Genomic DNA, 7,583 nt, shown 5'->3' on the forward strand with positions numbered 1-7,583 from the left:
GGCTTTGGCATGAGAGTAATGAAGGCAATGGCACCCCACTCCAGTACTCTTGCCTGGAAAATCCCATGGACGGAGGAGCCTGGTGGGCTGTAGTCCATGGAGTCGCTAAGAGTCGGACATGACTGAGCGACTTCACTTTCACTTTTCACTTTCCTGCGTTGCAGAAGGAAATGGCAACCCACTCCAGTGTTCTTGCCTGGAGAATCCCAGGGACGGGGGAGCCTGGTGGGCTGCCGTCTGTGGGATCGCAGAGTTGGACACGACTGAAGTGACTTAGCAGCAGTAGCGATGCTGGCCTCAACTAACGAGTTTGGAAGTGTTTCCTCATCTTCAATTTTTTTGAAGTTTGAGGACTGGCATTATTCTTCAAATGTTTGATAGAATTCACCAGTGAAACCATCTGACCATTTACTGTTGGGAGGTTTTCCATTACTGATTCAATCTCCATATTTGTGATTAGTCTGTTCAAACTTCCAATTTTTTTATGATTCAGTTTTGATAGTTTGTATATTTCTAGGAATTTATCCATTGCCTCTAGGTTGTCCAATTTGTTGATGTATATTTGTTCAGAGTAGTCTCTTATGATCTTTTGTATTTCTGTGGTATCAGTTGTAATACTTCTTTTTTCACTTATAATTTTATCTATTTCAGCCCTATTCTCTCTCTTTTTTATGTGCTAACCTGACGTCAGTTTGAATTCTCTACTTCTTACCTTATAATTCTAAAGTTAGTTAAGTCACTCAGTCGTGTCCGACTCTTTGCAACCCCGTGGACTGTAGCCCACCAGGCTCCTCCGTCCATGGGATTCTCCAGGCAAGAATACTGGAGTGGGTAGCCATTAACAAACAGCCATTTATTTAATTCAAAGCTGAGCAGTTTCCCCTTCAGTTTTTACCTTGAGCAAAAATGTCTAAAATTTTCTTAAAGGGACAGCACATTTAAAGCATGATTTATTCCTTCTATAGGAATTCTTGAGCTCCATTATTTTTATGTGTTTTTGTTTGTTTGTTTGCTTGCTTTGGTCACACCACACGGCTTGGGCTTGTGGGATTAGTTCCCTGACCAAGAATGGAACTGGGGCCCCTGCAGCAAAGATCAGAAGGATTAACCACTGGCTTGCCATCACTTTTAGATTTATAGAAGTAAAATACTTACTAGTTTCTATACAGTAGTCAACATAGAACCTTCTTTTAATTTGAGAAACATACTTTGCTCATGTGCCAGAACTCCAGGCAGGAGTGGCTGTTTGTTCCAAAGGAAAATAGCCCTTTGGATCTGCAAGCCCATCTCCATCCCCTTTTTGTTCCCAGTGGGCACGCCTACCAATGAAGAATCTTGATCTGCCCGGGATGAGGTTATTTTTATCTCTTACTCTGCAATGCGTGCAGCAGTTCCTCTCCCTAGGTGACCTAGGTGGTGACAATGCAGACTCTGTGGGCAGGGGCCAAGCTGCAGCTGCAGGAACCTTCTTTTCAGCATTCCCCTTAATGTTTCCAGAGGCCCTGCAGAGCCTCGGTCACTGCTCTGGTCCATCAATGGGAAAACCCCAGTCATTCATGATTGTGGCCCTTCCACCTCATACGTCATTCCACCAGCCTTTGTTGCCCTCCTCTCTTCCCTCTGAGTTCTTCTTATGTTACTGTGTGATGATTTCAAGTAAAAATTGTCTTATAAAAGACAGTAATGCTAGGAAGAAAGAATAAAGAAAACCTGTGCACAGTGATTAGAGCCCATATTCACACAACCAAAGAGTCAAGAAATGATGGATACAAAAAGAAAGAGAAAGAAATGACAGATTGATGGATACAGGATGAGTAATCAGCTGTGGCTGGCAGGTGACACCATAGCAACTCCAGCTAAGACAAGGTAAAAAAAAGAAAAAGATAAGCAACCATTTCATACCTTCATAGTATTTATTACATGGATAGCTGTTTAATAGTCAGGCTCTTTTCTTATAGAACCAACTTTCTTATTTACGAATATATAATCAGTCTTTGAGTCTCTTGTCTATCGTTGGCCACTGGCCAAGTAAAAGTCTAATGTCATGATACAGCGTAAGCAGTTTTGGATTTCTAGATAAATTATGCTAAAATTCCACACAGGTCAAGAGTCTATGTTCCCAAAGCAGGTATTATCCTTACATCACTCTTAGACTCAGGATAGAAGGGTTACTGTTCTGGATTTATCTAGAACATCCATCTCACCACCAGCAGCTGGGCCCTCCTCCAGCCTCTCCACCCAAGGCAGGGGCTTACCTGGAGCCCACGCTGACTCCTAGGCTGGAGGAGGCCTCAGGGCGGTGGTGGTGAGGAGGCTGTTCTAGATGAGCCCAGAATAGTAGCCTTTCTTGCCTGTCTCTAAGAGTCATATAAAGGTAAAACCTACTTTGGGGATATAGGTCATTGAACTGTGCAGATTTCTAGCATAATTTATCCAGAAGTCCAAATTATGCTGTATCATGGCACTAGGCTTCTACTTGTTCAAGTATAGAAATTGAAAGCAAGCATTTCAAAACTTTTACCCCAGTTTGACTTTGCTACAACTTCCTAGCTCCTGATGCTCCTCCATTTTCCCCTAGTGCTAGCATAATACATTGTATTGCTAGCGTCAATGCTAGTAAAAATACATCGTATTTTTTACAAAAGCATCAGTTCATCTGGGATTGGAAACTTAAAATAGCCATTCACCAGAAATACTGTTTTAGACTCTGGCATTTTCTGCCCAGATAGCCCTGAGGCCATTTCCTCCAAGGCCTCTGCAGTCCTCTGTCTGGGGTGTCTTCAGCGGGGGCAGACCTTTCTACAAGTGGCCACACCTGGCCTCAACAGGTGGTCAGGAACCACTGCTCATAATTGGACCTGCTCAAGGTGAACCTTGGGCTGGTGAGCTGGGGTATCCACTGTGTGCGTGCAAGGCTCCTCACAGTGCAGAACGGAGGGAGGCGAGAGGAATGGGAAGGGAGGGGGGCAGGCGAAGGGACAGGGGGCAGGCTGAGGGCTGGGAGCCATGTGTGACAAGCTGTAAATCCAAACTTGGCCTTCCAAGTTGTTATGAAGGCTAGAACACACTTTTAACAGTCTGTTAGCCTGACCTCTTAAGGCCTCAGTGGACAAGGGGGTATGTGAGCCTCCATTTGTTACTTGTCCTGAGGATGCCTTAGGCATCCCTGGATGGACAGCTGAGGAGTTCATTAAGCTGTGTGCACTCTGTAAAGACAGGGTTTCCCGGATGGCTCGGTGGTAAAGACTTCACCTGCCAATGCAGGAGACACAAGAGAGGCTGGTTGCATCCTTGGGTCGGGAAGACCCCCTGGAGAAGGAAATGGCAAACCAGTCCAATATTCTTGCCTGGAAAATCCCATGAACAGAGGAGTCTGGCAGGCTATAGTCCATGGGGTCGCCAAGCGTCAGACACGACTGAAGCGACTGAGCACACACACTTGAAGGCCATAGACAAGGAGATAGGCTCTTGCATAGCTCTGAGACAAGAGAGGAGCTAGCATATACAGGAGTTTTTGCTAGAAAAACAAACAAGCAGTAGTCGAACATCCAAAGATTATTGCTAATCACAAAAAACAGACATCTCGAGTTAATGATATTAGTGCTTTTCCATGTATGGGAAGATGCAAGAGTCTGGGGTCACTGAAATTATTTCTTTGATATTTCTTAACTATCTAGGGCTAGTTTCCTGTTTTCTTCCATCCTGAATTCCCCTTAGGGTATAGCACTGGGGCTTTACTGAAGGAGCTGATGGCTTGATAGTGGGCAACATTCCTTGTTCACTAAAACAGCAGGCAAAATTTTTGTGTGTGTGTCAACAACAGTAATCACAGTTCAAGCATTCAAAAATGGAGTCAGAAGGCCATAGAGGATCTGGTCTTAGATATGTCTCTGTACCACTGAGAATCTGAACTTTCTTTGAACTGTACCAGACCCAGGGACGCCACCAGGACATACAGAACACTTGCCAGCTGCAAACTTATGGTCTCAAGGTCTCCCTTTGTAACTATACAACCATTCAGATCCCAACCAGTCCTTACTTAACCAGCACCCTTGTGTCTTGCCAGCTTCTATTATAATTCTTGCTAACTTGTGTAACTAACTGTAACCTTGTAGTTACTGCCTTTACAAACCTCTCCCACTTTGTAGTCCAGCAGGACACAATTCAAGTGCTTCTTGAATCTGTGTCTCCCGGGCTGCAATCCTAACAAGCCCCAAATAAACACTTTTTTATTTCTTTTTTTTTTTTTTTTGCTGCACTGGGTCTTCGTTGCTGTGTGTGGGCTTTCTCTAGTTGCAGCAACGAGGGCTACTCTCTAATTTCGGTACGCAGGCTTCTCCTTGTGGTGGCTTCTTTTGTTGAGGCCCAGGGACTTAGTTGCCCTGAAGCACGTGGGATCTTCCCAGACTAGGGGTCGAACCCGTGTCTGCTGCATTGGCAAGTGGACCACCAGGGAAGTCCCAAGTTTTTATTTCAATCAGGCCTCTGTTTCTAACATTTGCGTTAACCCTCCCACAGATCAGACTTGCTGCGTTTCTAGGACTGTCCCTTCTTCTCCAGTAGAGACCCAACCCCCGAACCCAAGCTCTTATGTTTTCTCTTCAGGCCTGAGGTTTGCCAGGCACTGCAGAAACCACTTTCTCTGCACAGTCAACCACTGGCCTTCCTCCTGCCCTACAGGTGGGGAGTCCCGGGCCACTATGAGAAACAGAAGAATGAACGGCCTCCAGCAGCTCTCCCCATCTGGGAGCAAGTGCCTAACCTGGAGCTGTGGCACAGCCGCCCTGCACCCAGGCGTTCAGCACAGAAGCTTGCCCCAAGCTGGAGGGTGGCCAGGAAGAGAGGCACTCAGGCTTGCTCCAGAAGGTGAGCGGTGCTGAGACAGTGGCTTGTGGAGGGAGTGGGGCAGAACAGTCTTTTCTTTCATCTGTACCTCTTCCTCACCTCCTACAGGCCCTGAGTAGACCTGGGCACTCTCTCCACCTCTTCGTGGTACTTGAACCCACACAAGTCCCTGCTGGGCACTGGGGGACAGAGAGCTGACCTTTCCCAGGATGGCTGAGACCTCCAGTTCCTGCAGTCATGGGCAGATGGAAAATTTCTGCAGAATCTTGTGCCCAGACAGACCTCAAGCTCTTGTGTTCTTGTCCAGAAAGTCTCATTTCTTAAGGGGAAACACCTCATAACTTTTTTTTTTTTTTTTAAATAGATTCTAGGCCTGAGGAAATGTTTGGGAAAGACCTCCCTGTCTCAGCTCAGCCAGATGAAGGCTACACCCTCCCTGGCTGGCTCGGCAGCTGCTTCTGCAAGGCAGCTCCCAGCAACTTGCTGAGAACTGGAAAGATTCCAGAAGGATCGGGCCAGAAGGATCGGGAAAGTCAGACAGGAGGTCAGTGTCTCTTACCAGGGTCAGGACACAGTCTTTCAAGATAGGAGGATGGAGCCCCCGAGGAGAGTCTGCATTAAGCCTAGAACAGACCACGTTTTCTTTCATAGGACACAGTCAGAGCTGCCCTCACCTCCCCCATCCCTAAGCTTAGGAGGTAGTGCTCCAAACCCAAACTCTCCCCCATGCAATGTAAAAGCTTCGGTTCAGGCTTCCCGACTTTGTTCTGAGAAATGAGATAAGAGGGAGAATTCAGCTCCTCCCTTCAGCTCCAGAGCTCCAGCTGCTGGTACAGGGAATCGCCTAATAGCTGATCCCCACTCAGTGGAGACCACAGTCCACAGTCCTGGGTCTTGATCAATGGCTTCCTCCTTTGTGCTCGAAGGGGTGGTGATCACGGGACACTGCAGCCACTTGCCTGTCTGACCTGAGCCCTCTGATCTCTTCCCATTATCTCCTGCAGCACCAAGGAACGTAGTAGTAGCCAGGCTTTCTAGCAGAGACTTGTCTGTGTGTTTTGAATCTCAATCTATATGGCTCCTTGAGGGCAGAAATCTGGCTGGTTACAGTCAGAGGGAAATAGTGGTTTGGGACATTGCAGTTTAATCCATTTCATGCTAAACATCAAGGAAGATGAGATACACAGCATGGAATGCGGCGGCACCAGACCAGACATGAAGGGTTTTCTCCAGGACTTGTGAGTCTGACTTTGGTAACTGGGGAGGTAGTGTATCATTCTGTCATTCACTGAAATGGAGGGTGCAGGAGGAGGAGCAGGTGCTGTGGGGAGGAATGGTCATTTGGAGGCTGGTGGAATGTGAGGTGTGGTGGATCATCCAAGTAGAAAGGTCCAATGCATAGTTGAATTCAGGGTCACTCTCGGGGCTGAGGAGGGAGAAGTCAGATGTGGATGGTGGCGCTCCCAAATCTGTAAACCATGGGCTTTGGATGTGGCTATTCAAGGACCTTGCACAGACCAGAAGAGCTTGGAGCCAAGATGACACCCTGGGAAAGAAGAACAGAGGAAGGAGCTCCAGGAAAAGAGACTGAGAAGGAGCAGCCAGGGAAGCAGAAGTGAAACCAAGAATTGGTTTTTTTTTTTTTTCAAGCCAATGGAGTGCAGAATTTCAAAGAAAGAAGTCAGCAAAGTCAAATACGAAGGATTGCAAGTAAGATCAAATTTAGGACTGTCCACTGGTCTCGGCCACATGAAGGTCGAAGGCAATTTTGGGGAAAGCATTTCAGGGGTGGGTCAAGGAGGAGCTAGATGGCAGGGAACACGGAAAGAGGACCAGGACAAGGACACAGATCACTGCGTAGTTCCCAGGGCTGATGATGGGGGAGGGGCGGGAAAAGCTGAGCATCCTTATTTGGTAACAGGAAGAACCAGGGGTGAGGAGGGGGAGGCAAAGTAAAGAGGACAGTGGACGGGTGATCACAGAAGATGAGAGGGTGGGGGCTGAGGGCCCCGCCTCTGTGGAGGCTTGTAGGTGATGGAGGAAGCGCAAGAAGTTATTTTCCTCTGTGAAGTAGGAGGTAGAGACATCTGCATAGGGTAGAGTGGGAGGTGGTGGGAAGGAGTTGAGGAAAGAGGTGAAAGTTAGGAATGTCATTGAAAGGAAGGGGAATGAAAGTGAGCAGAGATTCACAGCATTGCCTCAAGGTGTGACAATCCTGCTAAGGTGGGAGACCGTGAATTCCCAGCTCCTCTATGCAACATAGGGGCTTCCCTTGTGGCTCAGACAGTAAAGAATATACCTCGAATGTGAGAGACTGGGGTTCGATCCCTGGGTCAGGAAGATCCCCTGGAGAAGGGCATGGCAACCCACTCCAGTATTCTTGCCTGGAGAATCCCAAGGACAGAGAAGCCTGGTGGGCTACAGTCCATGTTGTTGCAGAGAGTCAGACACGACTAAGCAACTAACACACACACACACTATGCAACATGGTCATGAGGCTTTCTCCTTCTTCATGGACAGTTTATCACATGACAGGGCAGGTTCACTGAGCATCAGAGTATTGCTGGGCAGAGCGATTTAATAGCAGACCACAGGCGCTGGGCTGGGATGAGAAGAGCCCACACAAAGGAGCTGCGTGAGCAGGAGAGATGGAGGAGTTTGTAATATGCACTGGGAGTAGAGGGTGAAAGTGGAGGAGCTGAAGGATACAGGCAGTCAAATGCCGGATTGCGACCTTT

This window comes from Bos indicus x Bos taurus, chromosome 3, assembly GCF_003369695.1.
Source record: "Bos indicus x Bos taurus breed Angus x Brahman F1 hybrid chromosome 3, Bos_hybrid_MaternalHap_v2.0, whole genome shotgun sequence".
Taxonomy (NCBI): Eukaryota; Metazoa; Chordata; class Mammalia; order Artiodactyla; family Bovidae; genus Bos; species Bos indicus x Bos taurus.